The sequence below is a fragment of the Amphiprion ocellaris genome, chromosome 1 (genome assembly GCF_022539595.1).
Source record: "Amphiprion ocellaris isolate individual 3 ecotype Okinawa chromosome 1, ASM2253959v1, whole genome shotgun sequence".
NCBI lineage: Eukaryota > Metazoa > Chordata > Actinopteri > Pomacentridae > Amphiprion > Amphiprion ocellaris.
The window spans coordinates 40242690-40261008 of NC_072766.1; the positions used below are offsets into that span (position 1 = coordinate 40242690).

General features: G+C 36.5%; 1 long non-coding RNA gene across 2 annotated transcripts in view; it reads left to right on the forward strand.

Annotated features, from left to right (window-relative positions):
- The window catches only part of LOC118471752 (uncharacterized), a 56586-nt gene extending 38862 nt beyond the window's left edge, over positions 1 to 17724 (forward strand). The window contains exon 3 of one of the 2 annotated variants that reach the window (XR_008601252.1): positions 4209 to 17724. This is a non-coding gene — a long non-coding RNA (uncharacterized LOC118471752). The remainder of the gene's footprint in view (positions 1 to 4208) is intronic. The other variant, XR_008601253.1, reaches the window with a different exon arrangement.
- Positions 17725 to 18319: the final 595 nt, after the last annotated feature.

The following is an 18319-nucleotide window of genomic DNA, read 5'->3' on the forward strand; positions in this document are numbered from 1 at the left end:
TAATAATAATAATAATAATAACAATAATAATAATAATAATAATAATAATAATAAACTTGGGCTGCACAGTGGTGTAGTGGTTAGCACTTTCACCTTGCAGCGAGAAGATCCCTGGTTCGCGTCCCGGCTTTCCCGGGATCTTTCTGCATGGAGTTTGCATGTTCTCCCTGTGCATGAGTGGGTTTTCTCCGGGTACTCCGGCTTCCTCCCACAGTCCAAAAATATGCTGAGGTTAATTGATTATTCTAAATTGCCCGTAGGTGTGAATGTGAGAGTGATTGTTTGTCTCTGTATGTAGCCCTGTGACAGACTGGTGACCTGTCTAGGGTGTCCCCTGCCTTCACCTGAGTCAGCTGGGATAGACTCCAGCCCCCCCATGACCCTAGTGAGGATTAAGTGGTGTATGGATGGATGGATGGATGGATGGATGGATAATAAACTTCTAAAATCTGGCAGCAATAATGATAGGAAAAATTTGCTCAAAATAATTGACTGTAAAAAAAAAAAAAGAAAAAAAATTGAAAGAAATCTGTAAAATAATTAGATTTTTAGCTGATTTAAACAGTAAATGGTAATTTTATGATCACACACTACGGAATAAATTAATTAAATTATTAAATTAATTTACAATTAATATAAATTATGAATTTTTATTTTTATATATATATATATATATATATATATATATATATATATATATATATATATATATATATATATATATATATATATATATATACACTATTCAGAAAGAAATCTGATTTCCTTTAAATGGACATGTACAGTTTTAATTAATACTGTCATTTTACTAAATATTATATGCAATTAACCAAAACAAGGAACTCTGTACAATAATTTTTTTTAAAACAACTATTCACTCATTTTTTAAATTTTATTCGAAAGGAAAATAATTGTAAAATAGCAATGTTTTTATCTTAGTTAAAAACAGTAAAATGGTGTAATTTTAGAATGAAATAATATAAAGAAACCAGGTCTAATTTGCATAATTTAGATATCTGATGTGGACATTATGTACAGCTGTAAATTAATACTGATGTCATTTTAGTAAATATCATATGAAATTTAACACAACAGGGAAATTGGTACAATGATTGTTTTTTTTTTTTTTTAAATGATTCACCATTTTTCAATTCTTAATATAGATTTTTTTTTTTAAATTTTTATGGGAAATATTTGTAAAATGTCAATGTTTTTATCTGATTTATTTACAGTAAAAATTGTGTAATTTTAGAGTGAAATAATATAAAGAAACCAGGTCTAATTTGTAAAAATATAAATATTTGATATGGACATTATGTACAGCTGCAAATTAATACTTATGTAACTTTACTAACCATCATATCCAGTTCAACACAGAAGGAAGTCGGTACAACAACTGTTTTAAAAAAATATTCACTATTTTTCAATTCTTAATAGAAAAAATTATATTTTTAATGGAAAATATTTATAAAATATCGAAATTTTTAGGTGATTTAAATACAGTAAAAATTGTTTCATTTTAGAGTACAATAATATAAAGAAACCAGGTCTAATTTGCAAATATAAAGATATCTGATGTGGACATTATGTACAGTTTGGTCCTGTTTATTTTCATTTCTTTTTTTACAGTTAACGCATACCTTAATATTTTATTCTGTGATTTTACTGGTATTATCTGCAATGTAAAAGTACTAGCAACAGTAAATCTTTCAAGAAATTATAGGTTTAAGAGTTAATTTTTTACAGTGCAGCTGATATTGTCTTTATAAACTTTTCAAAAATATACATAAACAAGGCTTTAAATTAGGCTGCATGAGATGTTGAGGCTGTAAAATGATGAATAAAGTTTGTGGTGTTAAATCAAAATAAAAAAATGCATGCTTTACAAGCATCTGTGTACATTTTTATTCAACGAACTTGAGCTCCATTATCTCCTGTGGTTTTCTCTCCCAAAGGGATGTAATTTATCAGATCTCCTCCTCCTAGCAGCTCTTTTTTCTTTTACATATGAGACACTACAGTTTTCCTCTTCAGTAAAACAGCTGCAGAAATGCTCCAGGAGTAATTCTGTCTGTACATCCTGCTGTCCTTCCGTCTCCCAGACCATAAGAAATAATACTCTTCTCCCTCTGGTCACTGCTTAATATACTTCAGTCTGGACATGGATGTGTGAGCTGGAGAGAAATGACAAAAAGTGAGTCACGGCTGCATGACTTTAGTGTCAATTCATGAAACTGGAGCAGCTACCAGGCCTGATAATTGTGTTTAGAGGAGGTTCTGCGGATATTTCTCCAAATACTACAGAGAAAATGACCCACATTTGTCACGACCTGTGAGAAAAGTAATTTCAAGAAATATTCTCTGAAGCGCAGTGTAAAAAATACGGCAAAATTCTAACAGTAGAGTTTCCTGGTTCTGAAAAACAGAACTTGCCTTATACTTTAAACACTATAAAAATACAGTACATTACAGTAAACCTCATATTCTTTGAAAGTTACAATATGCCACCATTTTTAATGCATTTTCTTGGCACCCTAACTGCCAGATTTTCAAATTTTTGAATGGATTTCCTTTAAAATTGTGTACAGTATTTTTACTGTTTAGTAAATTAAAACTAACACTGCACAGCATTTCTCTGTAAACTCCACATGCTACTGAGAATACAGCAATAGTTGTAATTAAATAATCAACTATTTGAATAAATTCTGATAGTAAAGTAACATACTGGTCGCAACAGCCGCCAGTATTTTGCAGGAATTTTACAGGAAAATTTGTCACCATGTTCTTGTCGGTCAAGTCTCATCTGGTTTATTGGTCTGAGCACAAGTTAGCCGACGTTCTGTTTCAGCTTCTGTCCGATACAACAGAGAAAAGCAGCATGTGGTGAATTTAGAGAAGCTGGAACCAGAGAAAGTTTCATCGTTTTGCTTGAAAATGACAGAATTAACTGATTATCACAATCACTACGGATTCTATTCATTATTTTCATCCTTCTTCCATCCCTAATAAACAACCCTGCTTACCAAAGCGCTAAGACTGGCATTCCAGGAAGTCATCGCCATGGGAACAGTAACAAAACAGCATCACCAGCGCTGGCCAGATTGACCAATCAATTAACGACCACTCTGGAGTTAACACGAGACACATTAAATCCTTTTTGGGGGGTCAACGAGCCTTTGCATCAAGCTAACAAGCCCCCAACCAGCCGGTTCACTCAACACACTGAGACACCAACACTTCCAACTCAATGTAAATCAGATTACAGTTACAGCAGGGATGTATTCAAATTCCAAAATATGTTATCCATTGTCCAGATCGGCCCCGAGAGGAAAATACTGTCTGGAACATGCTCAGTGTGTAAAGTAAGTGAGACATAAAGCGACAGTAGAAGGCAGCAGCTGTATTGGTTTATAGTTAACAGAAAGTGTCCGCTCAGCCCAGAGATGCTCCAGGAATCAGGAAATATTCAGAGACTGACCAAAGCTGACTAAAAGTGCAGCACAAAGTATCACTTCCAGTGCAGTTTCAATAAAGTCTCTTCAGGGGGAAGCAGATGCAGACCTGACAGTGGATGTATCCCCAAGTGCAGTTGCAAAAAACATCAAGCGCTACGACCAAACAGGCTCACACGAGGACCGCCCCAGAAAAGGAAGACCAAGATTCACCTCAGCTGCTGAGGATAAGTTCATCCGAGTCTCCAGCCTCAGAAATGTCCAGTTAACAGCAGCTCAGATTAGAGCCCAGATAAATGCCACACAGAGTTCTAGTAGCAAACACATCTCTACATCAACTGTCCAGAGGAGACTGAACCAATCAGGCCTTTATGGTCAAATCACTGCTAAGAAACCACTACTAAGGAAAAGCAACAAGCAGAAGAGATTAGTTTGGTCCAAGAAAAACAAGGAATGGACATTAGACCAGTGGAAATCTGGGCTTTGGTCTGATGAATCCAAATCTGAGATCTTTGGCTCCACCCGCCGTGTCTTTGTGACACAGAAAAGATGGACGGATGGTCTCTACATGCATGGTTCCCACCGTGAAGCATGGAGGAGGAGGTGTGATGGTGTGGGGGTGCTTTGCTGGTGAGACTGTTGGGGATTTATTCCAAATTAAAGACACACTGAACCAGCATGGCTACCACAGCATCCTGCAGCCACATGACATCCATCTGGTTTGTGTTTAGTTGGACCATCATTTATTTTCAACAGGACAATGACCCCAAACACACCTCCAGACTGTGGAAGGACTATCTGACCTAGAAGGAGACTGATGGAGTGCTGCTTATGTCAGATGATCTGGCCTCCACAGTCACCTGACCTAAACCCAATCCAGACGGTTTGGGATGAGATGGACCACAGAGTGAAGGTAAAAGAGCCAACAAGTGCTCAGCATCTCTGGGAACTCCTTCAAGACTGTTGGAGAACCATTTCAGGTTCTACCTCATGAAGCTCATCTGGAGAATGCCAAGAGTGTGTAAAGCAGTAATCAAAGCAAAGGGTGGCTATTTTGAAGATTCTAAAATATAAAACATGTTTTGACTTATTTCACACTTTTTTGTTCACTACATAATTACTTCACTAAAGAAAGGCGGAGTTATGTGGCGATCGGCATACATTTGTCCGTCTGTCTGTGAGCAACATTACTCAAAAACAGACTAATGGATTTAGATGAAATTTTCATGGAAGGCCAGAAATGACACAAGGACCAAGTGATTAGATTTTGGCAGTGATGCAGCTTATAGTCTGGATCCACAGATTTGTTAAATATTTCTGTATCAGTGCGAGATAGCAGCACGGCGTCACTGTAACCATGACAAGTGAACACTACATCAGCTGCCTGCTGATGATCACATGACTGCGATCCTACTACAAATCCACCACTGTGGACTTATCGTGACTTATCCGACAAATAAAGCAAAAATTACAAAAAAAACCCCAAAAACACTAAAAGGAAAAACAAAATGACCAAAACAAGAAACAAAATGACAAAAACATCAGACAAATGACAAAAGTTAGAAAAATAAGACAGAAAACAAAAAAACGAGAAAATACTACAAAAATGAGACATAAAAGACAAAAGCGAGAAACAAAATGAGACAAACGACAAGAAACAAAACAAAAAAAAGACAAAAAATTTGACAAAAAAATGACAAAAGCGAGAAACAAAAAGACAAAAAACAGACTAACAACACAAGTGAGACAAAAAACACAAAAACACAAAAACAATACACAAAACAACAACAAGTTTCATCAGTTCCTGCCACCCGCTACATATTTAGGTCACGCGATTCAGTATCTGTACATAACGTAGACATGCATAACACACGTCTGTGCTCAGCGCAAGATCATTTTGTTTGTGGGTGCACCTATATTAAATGTTCACATTCTATGTTGCCGTGATTTCTGCCACAGGTTTTATTAAGATTTCAGCCGTCAGAAATGATACGACTGAGCAGCCTTGGCGGAGTACTGTGCTTTCTGAGTGTTTTTCTTGTTCCATATGTGTTCATTCATAGTTTAGATGCCTTCAGTGAGAATCTACAATGTAGTCATGAAAATAAAGAAAAACCATTAAATGAGAAGGTGAGTCCAAACTTTTGACTGCGAGTGTATGTTCAGTCTTAGCACCAGACAGCACAGGTTTCTTGTTGAAACGCTGCCAAAATTACTGCCAGCTGTTGTCAAGTGGTCCGACTAGATCCTACATGTTCTTTGTTCTGTTTCTCAAAGACGTATGGAGGGCTTTGAAAGAAATCAGCATTTAATTGCAGTGCTGGATACACCAGCATCAGAATAAGAGTTAATAACAGTAACTGATGAAGGGTTTTATCCCTAATCAACCACTTATTGCCTTAATTCCAACAAATACAATCTAATCCCTCGGAGCGGTGGGGCAGTGTGAACCGAGGAGGCAGAGAGTGCATCCGTCACTTCCTCCGTCATAATCCACCCTCGACATGTTTGAGGTTAAAGTGGATTTAAACTCAAATAACATTCACTGCCGTTCCTCTCCATCCCCGAAGTCTGTGCATCGCCATTAGGGTAATGGCAGCCGGGGTTCATATGCACGCTAAAAAATGGATTTAGGATCCATTAGCTTATTAGGCGCAAAATGACATTATCTTTCCCTTCAATGTGAACCTCGGCGGCAGCCATTCAGAGATAAATTACGCCGTGGCAACACCCCCTGATCTGTCAATCAATCCTCTTATCAGTTGGTCTCCCACAGGGATCCCAATCAGCCATTCACTGCATGCTCTAAATGAATGTAAGTGCAGTGGCTGATCCATGCAGCATGTTTGTGGAAGGATTAATCCAGACGAGGGAGATACTGTGAAGTCAAGAGATAAAAAAAAAGTCTTGTAGGCGCAAACAGCACAAGTGAGACAAAAAAATACACAAAACGGCAACAACAATACACAGAACAACGAATGAAGCAAACATAAAATGACAAAAAATGCAATCAAAAACACAAAAAGGAAACACAACATGACAAAAACGAGAAACAAAACGACAAAACATGAGACAAACGACAAGTCAGACAAAAAAAGTTAGAAAACAACAAAAACAAGACAAAAAAACACAAAAATGAGACACAAAACGACAATAACGAGAAACAAAATAAGACAAACGACATGAAACAAAGCAAAAAAGAGACAAAAAATTAGACAAAAAAGTAAAAAAGCGACAGCAAAATGGACAAATGACAAAAATTTGAAAAAAATGACAAAAGCGAGAAACAAAATGACAAAAAAATAGACTAATACCACAAGTGAGACAAAAAGAAAACATAAAACGACAAAAATGATACACAAAACAACAAATGCAGCAAACAAAATTACAAAAAATAAGATCAAAAACACAAAAAGGAATCACAAAATGACAAAAGCGAGAAACAAAACACCAAAAACTTGAGATAAATGACAAAAGTCAGACAAAAAAGGACACAAAACAGCAAAAACAAGACAAAATATTACAAAAATGAGACACAAAACGACGAGAAACAAAATAAGACAAAAGACATGAAACAAAACAAAAAAAGACAAAAAATTAGACAAAAAAGTAAGAAAGCGACAACAAAATGGACAAATGACAAAAATTTGAAAAAAATGACAAAAGCGAGAAACAAAACAACAAAAAAATAGACTAATACCACAAGTGAGACAAAAAGAAAACATAAAACGACAAAAACGATACACAAAACAACAAATAAAGCAAAACACAAAATGACAAAAATAAGACAAAAAACAAAAGCAAGACAAAAAGGAAATGCAAAATGACAAAAACAAGAAACAAAACAACAACAGCAAGAAACAAAATGAGACAAACGACATGAAACAAAACAAAAAAGACAAAAAATTTGAGTAAAAAGTTAGAAAGCAGCAAAAAAATGGACAAACGTCAAAAATTTGACAAAAAATGACAAAAGCAAGAAGCAAAATGACAAAAAAATAGACTAACAACACAAGTGAGACAAAAAGGAAACACAAAATGACAAAAACGAGAAACAAAATGACAAAAACATGAGACAAACGAAAAAAAGACGAAAAAAAACAAGACAAAATACTACAAAAAATGAGACAAAAGAACAATGAACAATCTACTATTTTACAACTTGTCATGGTCTAGAAATTATTTTAAACTTATAGTTTGACAAAGTCACAATTTGGAATTAATGTCTTCTCTGTAATTTTTACACTTTATAAAGTCGTCCCTTGGGCCGGATTAGACCCTCAGAGGGCCGGTTTTGGCCCGCGGGCCGCATGTTTGACACCTCTGGACTAATCAATTAACAACCTCTCTGGAGTTACCAGGAGACAGATTCCATCCATCCATTATCTATACACCACTTAATCCTCACTAGGGTCATGGGGGGGCTGGAGTCTATCCCAGCTGACTCAGGTGAAGGCAGGGGACACCCTGGACAGGTCACCAGTCTGTCACAGGGCTACATACAAAGACAAACAATCACTCTCACATTCACACCTACGGGCAATTTAGAATGATCAATTAACCTCAGCATATTTTTGGACTGTGGGAGGAAGCCGGAGTACCCGGAGAAAACCCACGCATGCACAGGGAGAACATGCAAACTCCATGCAGAAAGATCCCGGGAAAGCCGGGACGCGAACCAGGGATCTTCTAGCTGCAAGGCGAAAGTGCTAACCACTACACCACTGTACAGCCCCAGGAGACAGATTAACTCCTTTTATTAGTGGGGGGGAGTCAACAAGCCTTTGCAGAGCTAACAAGCCTCCAACCAGCCGGTTCACTAAAACACTGGGACGCCGTCAACAAGGCGACATTTATAGCATCAAAACAGAGCAGAGCTCATATTTTATGCTACATAATAAACATGCACGATGCATTTATGTGCTTCCAGCTTCCCGTCCTTGACATTTCACAACCTTGGCTGTTGTTTCCCCGCAGATTTGTTTGAATCTATACATCGCGAAGCCGCCGGAACTTCCAGTGTGGCCTCGGGAAGGACGAATAAGGAATGAAACGGTCTCTGAAGGGTTAGCCGCGCTCCAAATTGGAATCTCTCCCTTCTCCTTGCTTCATTATCGCAAACTCGCTCTTTGTGTCTGCTCGGAGGCTAATTAAGGAGGGGGTGGGGAGGACGGAGGGAGCCAGAGAACAAGACCCCACTGATGGAAATCAAATGAGAAGGACAGGAACGGGAGAATAGAGGAATAATCGGTCGTCTGATGAACGCTCACTGTGCCCTTGATGAATGGCGCCGGTGCCTTCCGAAAATGGATGAGAGGAGTGAGACGAGAGCCAGGGACAGACTGGACTCCAGAAAATAAAAAAAATAGAGAAAAAAGAGGACTAGGAAGAACCAAGAGTAAGTAGAATCAGCTTAATTTAGTGGCTGGAATCTTAATAGGAGCCCCCTACTCGCTCCCAGACAGACCACAGAGCACAAATTGACTTGCCAGGATTCATTCCTTTTCCTTTCTCTCACGGCTGCAGCCGGTCGGTCGACTTTCCAGTTTACACAAGAAATTCACTGCAGCTGGAGCTTTAGCTGCAGCTAACAGCTGTTTTCTCTATTGCTAAGTTCATAAACAACATCCCTGAGTTTTAAAAATTCAAAAAACTATTTCTTTCTTCAAGGTGGTGCAACCAATTTACGTTTTTTACGTTTCCTTTTCCTATAATTGCAACAAACCGGTGTTTTATACATTGATCAACCTTCTGATTATTTTCTAATTACATTAATAAAACACTTCATCTTTAAAAATTCCAGAAACTACTTATTTTTTAAGGTGACATAATTAATTTAAAGATGTATTTTTTGAGTGGGGGAATAATTTGGCTTTCTTCAATGAAAAAAAAACTGAAAAAAAAACTTAATTATGAAAAACTTGACTAATTAATTAATCAATGTCGAGGTCCAAGGCGTCGTCTTCAAACTGCAAAATCCAAAGATGTTCGGTTTATTCTTACTAAAACATACAGTTAAAAGCATTAAATCACACCTGAGAAGCAAAAAGTTGGTCATTTTGGGTGTTTTTGGTTCAAAAATGACTTTGGAGTAATCAATAATCAAAGTAATGGATCATACATTTCCTGTCAACTGACAAAGGAGCAATAATTCATCATTTTTCCGCCCCTCATGGTTGAGCAGCACAAGCAGGGAGCATTTTGTTCCTCTCCTCCTCTCTACCTTCTCTGGGAGGTCAATCAATCACTTTGAGTTTCCTTTAAATCCTTTGTGACAAGTGACCTTGCAAAATGGCTTTTGTCAACATCTCTGCATTGTAATTCATGCTAAACGGCCGAGCTATGACGGTGCCAGTGCAGCATCATTCAAATTGGTCAACTAATCTAATACAAAAGTCCACTTTATTAAATAAACCATGTCTCATGCCATGTCTGAATGGAATAAATTCTCTCCAGCTAAAGCAAAGTCACATCATAAGGAAAAGAGCTGTTTTTCTTCCAGGACAGTGCTTTAAATGCACAGATTTTTATTTATTTTTTTTTTAGTGTCCAGTCAGTCCAGCATGAGGCAGTCGTATATTTACCTTCCATCCCTCAGGCTGTAAATTTTACAGCATGTTTCCGTTTGATTAACAGTAGGCCTGTTGCTGCTCTTCTAAGCATTCCTAGACATGATAAAACCCCAGTCGGGCCAAAGGACGGGAAGTTTCACGATCTCAATTTACTCAGTCGCTGATTTTTATAATAAAAAAAGAAGTACGTGTGAGACAAAAGGATCAGCCACAACATTTATACCACCTGCTTTTTGTGTAGCATCTCTGTGGTATCAAAAAACAAGATGTTACCAGCAGCTTCCATGCATCAAAGTCAGGTCAATTTGTGTTAATTTGACAGAATTCAGCAAATCTGTTGCAGCACTGTCTCCAATTTTTAGTTTTTTTGGTATTTAAGACCCAACTGTGTGCCTCAAAAGACTGTATTTTTAGTAGAAACAAGAAAAGCAATCAGAAAGTGCAGTACTCCGTCAAGGCCGCTCAGTCGAATCATTTCCGACGGATGAAATCTTGAACAAATTTGCGGCAGAAATCATGGCACGTAGCAGGCAGCGGGAATTGATGGGACTCAGAAACACCCCCACAATTTAATCAACTGTTCCTTGTATCATTTCCGGCAGATAAAACCCGATAAGTCAGCAGTGGTGGATTTGTAGTAGGATCACAATCATGTGATCATCAGCAGGCAGCTGATGTAGTGTTCACTTGTTGTCATAGTTACAGTGACACCATGCTGCTATCTGGCAATGATACAGAAATCTTTAACAAATCCGTGGATCCAGACTATAAGCTGCATCACTGCCAGAATCTAATCACTTGGTCCTTGTGTCATTTCTGACCTTCCCTGAAAATTTCATCCAAATCTGTGAATCTGTTTCTGGGTAATGTTGCAAACAAACAGACAGACAGACAGACAGAAAAACAAACGTATGCCAATCGCCACATAACTCCACGGCATTCCTTGGTGGACTAAATATGGATAGAACTACATTTCTATACACTTATAGAAACTTTCTTGGGCCCCAGTGTCACCCTTGTTTGGAAATTTGGCACTTTTTTCCATTTTCAAGGGCGAATAAATAAAAAATTTGGCCTCTGCTGAAGCCGTTTAAATAATTTTGATTTGCTGGAAACTCTTCTGTCTGTGTCCTCACCAAATTTTATGGCTGCGGGAGTTTTAAGGAGAAATTTAACACATTACAGTTGCTCCCATTCAAAGTTTTGGAAATATTAGGTAAGCATAAGTAGAAAAATATCCTCTAAAAAATTAAACGTAAGTAGAAAAAATTATGTAAAACTGTACACTGTTCTAAGAGAAATAAAAACGTACACTACCATTCAAAAGTTTGGGGTCAATTAGAAATGTTCTTATTTTTGAAAGAAAAGCATTTTTTTCCAATGAATATAACATTAAATGAATGATAAATCCAGTGTAGACATTGTTAATGTGTTAAATGACTATTGTAGCTGGAAACAGCTGATTTTTAATGGAATATCTCCATAGAGGTACAGAGGAACATTTCCAGCAACCATCACTCCTGTGTTCTAATGCTACATTGTGTTAGCTAATGGTGTTGAAAGGCTCATTAATGATTAGAAAACCCTTGTGCAGTTATGTTAGCACATGGATAAAAGTGTGAGTTTTCATGGAAAATATAAAAATTGTCTGGGTGACCCTAAACTTTTGAACAGTAGTGTATGTGTATAGTCTTTTTCTGAGGGTAGAAATGTTTTTGCATTCAAGGTCTTAAAACCTAGTTCTCGAAATTAATCCAAAGCATTTTTAAAAACTTAACAAATAAGTAAATTCTGAATAGTGCAGCAGCACCTCAATCTAAAATGGCATAAAATGAACCAGGAGTGAGAATTACAGTCTTTTAAGTTGCAAAAAGAAGTGTGATGCATTCACTAAAAGCTGCAAGGGACACTGAGACAATGGATTATTTAATTTAGTAAATTTTTATAGTAACAATATCAAAGCATTTGGCAGGTTCAGCTTCTCATGGGTTAATATTTGCAGACTGGAAAATTATGCATTTTTCTCATTTTTTTTAACCCTCCAGTTGTCTTCACTTATGGTCACCCAAAAAAATACTGTTTCCTTGTCTGAAAAAAATCCAAAAATTCAGAAAAAAAATTCCCCAAATTTCTGAAAATTTGCAAAACCTTCAGGAAGAAATAATTCCTTAAAAGTTTCCCTTAAAAGTTTTTTTTTTTTTTTTTTTTTAAATCCCCCAAGTTTGGCAAGAAAATTCTTGTAAATATTTTCAAAAAAATGAGTAAAAATCTTCAAAAAAATCATAAAAATATCTAAAGTGACTACAGATATATCCGTTAAACTTCTAATATTTTCTTTGAGAACATTCACATAAAAATCAAGCAAAATCCAGCGAAATTTGCTGGATTTTGGTTGATTTTTTTTTGTGAATGTTCTTTAGAAACATTTTTAACATTTTTTTTTCCCACCAAAAAATATTCCAAGATTTCCCAAAAATGTTGAAAATGTGGACATCAGAAGTTTCACTGTGAACATCTATTTTTTCTTTTCTTTTCCTGAGGGAAATCTGCAGCGTTTGGAGGCCGAGTCGACGCCTTGAACTCCTTTTCATGGTTCCTACAGCGTTCCTGAACACTTTGTGCAGCGTGGCAGCGAGCATTGTCGTGCTGAAAGAGGTCGCTGCCGTCAGGATGTAGTCGTGTCGGGGTGGACGTGGTCTGCAGCGATGTTCAGGTTGTGTCACGTTAACATCCACATGAATGCAGGACCTGAGGTTTCCCGGTTGCTCGGAGCATCACGCTGCCTCTGCCTGCTTTTTTTCCTTCTTTTTCTACATCCTGCTGCCATCTCTCCCTCTAGTAAACAACACAACGTCCAGCTTTCTACACCATGTGGAGGAAAACATGCTCCGTGTTCCAGCTGTGACACTCGTGTGGGCAGACTGACCACGCTGTAGGTTCGCCACGAGCTGCCGTGAACCACGTGTTCTCATGACTGAATACAGCCAGAAAGGAGGTTTACAGGAATCTGTGCTGCAGCGGCTTCTTGGAAACAAATCACACGGACAACACTTCACTCCCAGCATGCATCAGTGAGCTCTGGGCGACCGTGACCCTACTAACCACCACAGAAGACCTGCCATGTGGGAGATATTCTGATGGTCAGGAGCCTCTGTAGCCAGATAATCATGTTTTTAACTGGCTTTTAACTGGTTTTAATGTTGTGGCTGAATGTTAGGATCCACAGCAGCCATGTGTTGTGTTGGGAGGTGTACTGAGGGAAGCAGAAAAGGGTAATTTGTCACCAAGGCAGACAGAAAAAGAGAGAAACTGCAACAAAAAAAGAGGAGAATAAAAACAAAACAGTGGCTTTTGTCCATGACAACAAATGTTCCCTCTTCAGAGACAAACCTGGCGAGCGGCTACAGTTTGTTTACTGTACTTGTACAATCACACTATCAATAGATATCCTTTGTAGGTATTATTCTAATCTATCTGAAAACACAGGCGGTACAGAAACACACCACGTCTGATGAATAGACTGCTGTCACGCCAACACAAAGAGCTCTCACACTCTGTAGGGTAAACGTGGATTTTTAATGTGACGGCAAGACAATCCACGCTGTCACACGACGCATAAAGCAGCCGAAAGGAGGAAATGTGTAAAATGAACACATTTTAACGTTTACAAGACGGTTACGCAACGCAGAGAAGTTTAAAAATAACACCTCGGGTCCGGGATCGCTCTTTAAAGACACATTTCAAAGTTAGAAAAGTAGCTGGAATGAAGAGAACGTGCAGCTCAGGTTAAAAATAGAAACCTAATTGTCCCAAGAGAAGGAAAAAAAACAAATAAAATGTGACAAAAAAAGCATCTACACCAATAAAACAAACACTAAAGACAGCTTTATCCAGGAAGGACAGAACATTCAGGCTCTAAACTTTAAAGTGACCTCCTACAGAAACATCTTTTTGTCTCCTCAACGTTGAAATATATTCAAATTATGCAGATTATCTTTGTTTCCAAATAGGATGAAGAAAATTTTAAAAAGGAGCTGTTGTGCAGTTTCTTGCCAAATCGTCGGCATGTCGTGTGATTCATATTAATTTGGCAGGTGGACAGTTTCCTCTCCTCAGCGGCATATCTTTATGTAATCTCTACGATCCTGGAGCTTACGTAAATGTAACTGCACAGTAGTAAACAGATAATCCCCCCCCCCTCGAAGGAGAAAAGTTACAGCGTTTACTGTTTGCTCCAGCGCCTAAAACAATCTATTTACCTGTCAAGAACCCGCCACTCTGTACTGTTGAAAACAAAAGCAGAAACAGCGCATTGTTGTCAGTCCCTCAAAAACTCTTACGCTCTTTCAGTGGTTTTTTTTTCCCCATAACGATCCAGCAAATTGCTCGATGGAATTGTACAAATCTGCCAAAACACAGACAAACATTTATTTCTTTACTCGGTCTGTGCACTGCATCTATATGACTCAGCAGAAGACATTTAATGTGACTAAAATGCAGAGATTTTTTTTGCCAAACTTTGCTCTAATAGTTAATAAAACTGTCCGGCAGTGACAGATATGAATGTTTGAGCATCAAATCCAGTAAACAGTGACAGATTTTGCAGAGTGAACTGATAAAGTGGCATCATAAATGATTTGAAAGCATAAATTAAGCTTTTGTTGAGGGAAGAAGTTAAAAATTGCCATCTTTTGCCATTTACTGAACACAGGTATTTATTTAATTTCATATCATAGATAGTAAAACTGTCAGCAATGAGGAATAAGTATTTCTGTCAATTATGAGCATAAAATGAAATCAGTACAACTATATTTTGCAGGAAGTGGATTGGATAAAAAAATGGCATTTAAATTATAAATAATTAGAACCCATGAATTAACCTTTGGTTGTTGGAAAAAAGTTTAAATTTGACATCTTTTGCCACTTGCCTTACACTAATTTTCATTATCAGCAATGACCAACATCAAGTTTTTAGGTTGATAATAAGGACCAAATCATTCGAGTAGACTGAAAAAAATAGCATTTTACTTTATAAAATGATTAGAAACCTTAAATAAATCTGTTTATTAACACAGGTTTTCATTTAATTTCAAATCAGAGTTAGTAAAACTGTCAGCAGTGAGGAATATTAAGTATTTCCATCAATTATGAGCATAAAATGAAGTCAGTACAACTACATTTTGCAGGAAGCGGATTGAAAAAAATGGCATTTTACATTATAAAAATATCAGAAAACATAAATAAATCTGTTTTTTTTTTAACACAGGTTTTTTATTTTATTTCATATCATAGTTGTTAAAACTGTCAGCAATGACGGATATCAAGTGTTTATGTTAATTGTGAGCATAAAATGAAGTCAATATGTCTTAATTTTGCAGAAAAAATGGCATTTTACATTATAAATGATTAGGAACCAAAACTGAACCTTGAAACCTGGAAAGAACATTTTACAAAATTGCCATCTTTAGCCAAAATCAAGCAGAATAATGTAGTTTAAAGTAGGACTAAGGTGTTAATCCCATAAGGATAGGGTTAGACACTAGAAGTTGCCATTTATTTACAATTCCCCATTAAGAATCAACATATTTCCTATTTAAACTTGATTACAACCCTCTCCCAACCTTTGACAAGTACTTTGCTTGATATTTAAGTTAGTAAAACTGTCCCGCAGTGACAAAAATCTATATTTATGTTGATTATGAGCATGAAATCAGGTCAGTACAGGTAGATTTTGCAGAGCATGGACTAAAAACAAGTACTTTATGAATAATTCCAAAGTTTAAATTAACTTTTCATTGTGGGAAAAAAAAGCTAAAAATTGGTATCTTTTGCCATTTCTTTCACACAGGTATTAATTTCATTGTTAGCAAAACTGTCCAGCAATGACGAATATCAAGTATTTATGTCAACTGTAAGCTTCAAATTTAATAAATACTAATAGATTTCTCAGGAAGTGAACTGAAAAAAATCGCATTTTACATGATAAATGATTACAAAAGATAAATAAACCTTTAAACTTGGAAAAAACCTTTTAAAAATGCCATCTTTTGCCAAAATCAAGCAGAATAATGTAGTTTAAAGTAGGATTTAGGTGTTAATCTCGTAAGGATAGGGTTAGATACAAGAAGCTGCCATTCATTTACAATTCCCCATTAAGAATCAACATACTTCCTATTTAACTTTGATTACAATCCTCTCGTGACCTTCGACAAGTACTTTTGTCAAACTTTGTTCGAAATATAAGTTGATAAAACTGTCCAGCAATGACCAATATCAAGTATTTATGTCAACTGTGAGTTTTAAATCAAATAAATACCAGTAGATTTTGCATGGAGTGGACTGGAAAAATGGCATTTTACATTATAAATGATTAGAAACCAGACGTTTACCTTGAAAATTGGAAAAATATTGCCCTCTTCAAGCAGAATAATGTGGTTTAATGTAGAACTTAAGTGTTAAAGTTGCCATTTGTTTACCATTTCCCTTAAAGAACGAATATATTTCTTATTTAACCTTGATTCCATACCTCTCCTAACCTCCAACCATAATCACAACTGTTCCTTTAATCCTAATGAAGCAGTGTTTATGTGTGAACCTAAGCTAACCTCATCTGACAGGAAACACTCCTGTGGATTGTGTTGCAAAGCAAAATGTATTTTTCTCATTTGGTTTGCAGGTCAAGCAGCCCAAGGACGGAGACCAGAGTGTCCCAATTCTGAGCTTTTAAAATGAACAAGCGAGTTAGCATTTGTCTGGCCAATGAGCTGAGACTACTTTACCTTGGGTGGCCCAGACAGGTGCTCACGGTGCTTTTAGCCGCACTGAGGCATACAAAAAACCCTCCACTGGGATGAGACTGCAATTTGTTGCAACATCACTTTAAAACTGAGCAAACAGCTACTTTGCCGATGCTGTCCATTTATTTTCTATCCTAACCAGACCTCCCACTTCTGCAGCAGCTTCTGCAGCAGCTCCTGCAGCGCTTCCAGGGTTAAACTGAGGTGTTTCCAAGCCAGTAGAGAGACATAATCTCTGTAGATCTGCCCTGAGGTCTCCACTTAACGTAGGAATCATCTGGGAGGCTTCTTAGATTCCCAGACCACTTCAGTTGTCTCTCTTGGATGTGCAGCAGCAGCGATTCTACTCTGACACCCTGCTGAAAAACCCGACTCTTATTCTTTCGGTCACTATTTACAGTTTGCGGCTCTAAGTGGGGGTAGGAGAAGGAGATTATCATGATTTTAAACAATCAAATCAGGAATAACGCATCACAAATCCCAAATCTAAATCACTGGATGTACATGTCCGATAATAAATTTATTTATGTTTCTTCATCAACAGGAAGGATCGATGATGTGTCATTTGTTTGTGGCTCCAATGATGTTCGAATCATACTCTTCTTTAAAAGCACATCTAATTACACATTTTTAGAGATTTGCTTTATGCAATTTTATGTGAGATTTGGATTACTATCGTTTAATTTTAGCCTGCAGTTGATTTTCTGAATTTATTTATTTCATTGCTCATTTTATTCTCTTTTACTCTATATTTTTTTACTTATTTATGAAATTATTTTATTTATTTTCTATTACTATTATTATTATTATTATTATTATAAGTAGTAGTAGTATCATTATTTTTTGCCTTGTGTTTATGGTTTTACTTTGTACTTTCTTTAATTACACTTGTTTTTTCCCTTATTTGAATTTGTAATTTTACTATTTTGTCTGTTGTGTTGATTTATTTTGAAAATCTTTTACCATGTTTGATGATATTTCACCACCTTTGCACCTATGGTATTTCTGCAAAATAAATAAATAAATAAATAAATAAAATACAGTAAGCAAATATAAAATATAAACATCTAGTAGCACAAATATTTTGTGCAAATGTATATAAGAGAACACATTATTTTAAGGACAGCTTGTCTGGGATATTAAAAACTATAAAAACTAACAGATGTTGCACTTTAAGTAGTGCACATTGCTAAAGTGTATGAAAAAGTAGTGCAAAAATTACATAAAAGGTGCAGTTGCATGTAAAAATGTGGAGTTTCAGTAAATAGATAAGATAAAATCAGATGAGAGTGGGTGCAAAAAGTTAAGAAATGTAGTACAAAAATAAAAATAATCCAAAATATAAAAAGTGTCACTTCTAGAAGTAACAACATTGCACATAAAAGTGGTATTTCATGGATTTTTTTGATGAATAGAAATACTGAGAGTATTAATATTGCAGAGAGATTGTACGTGAGTTGACAATAACAGTATATAGCAAATAATCTAGTTTATGAAG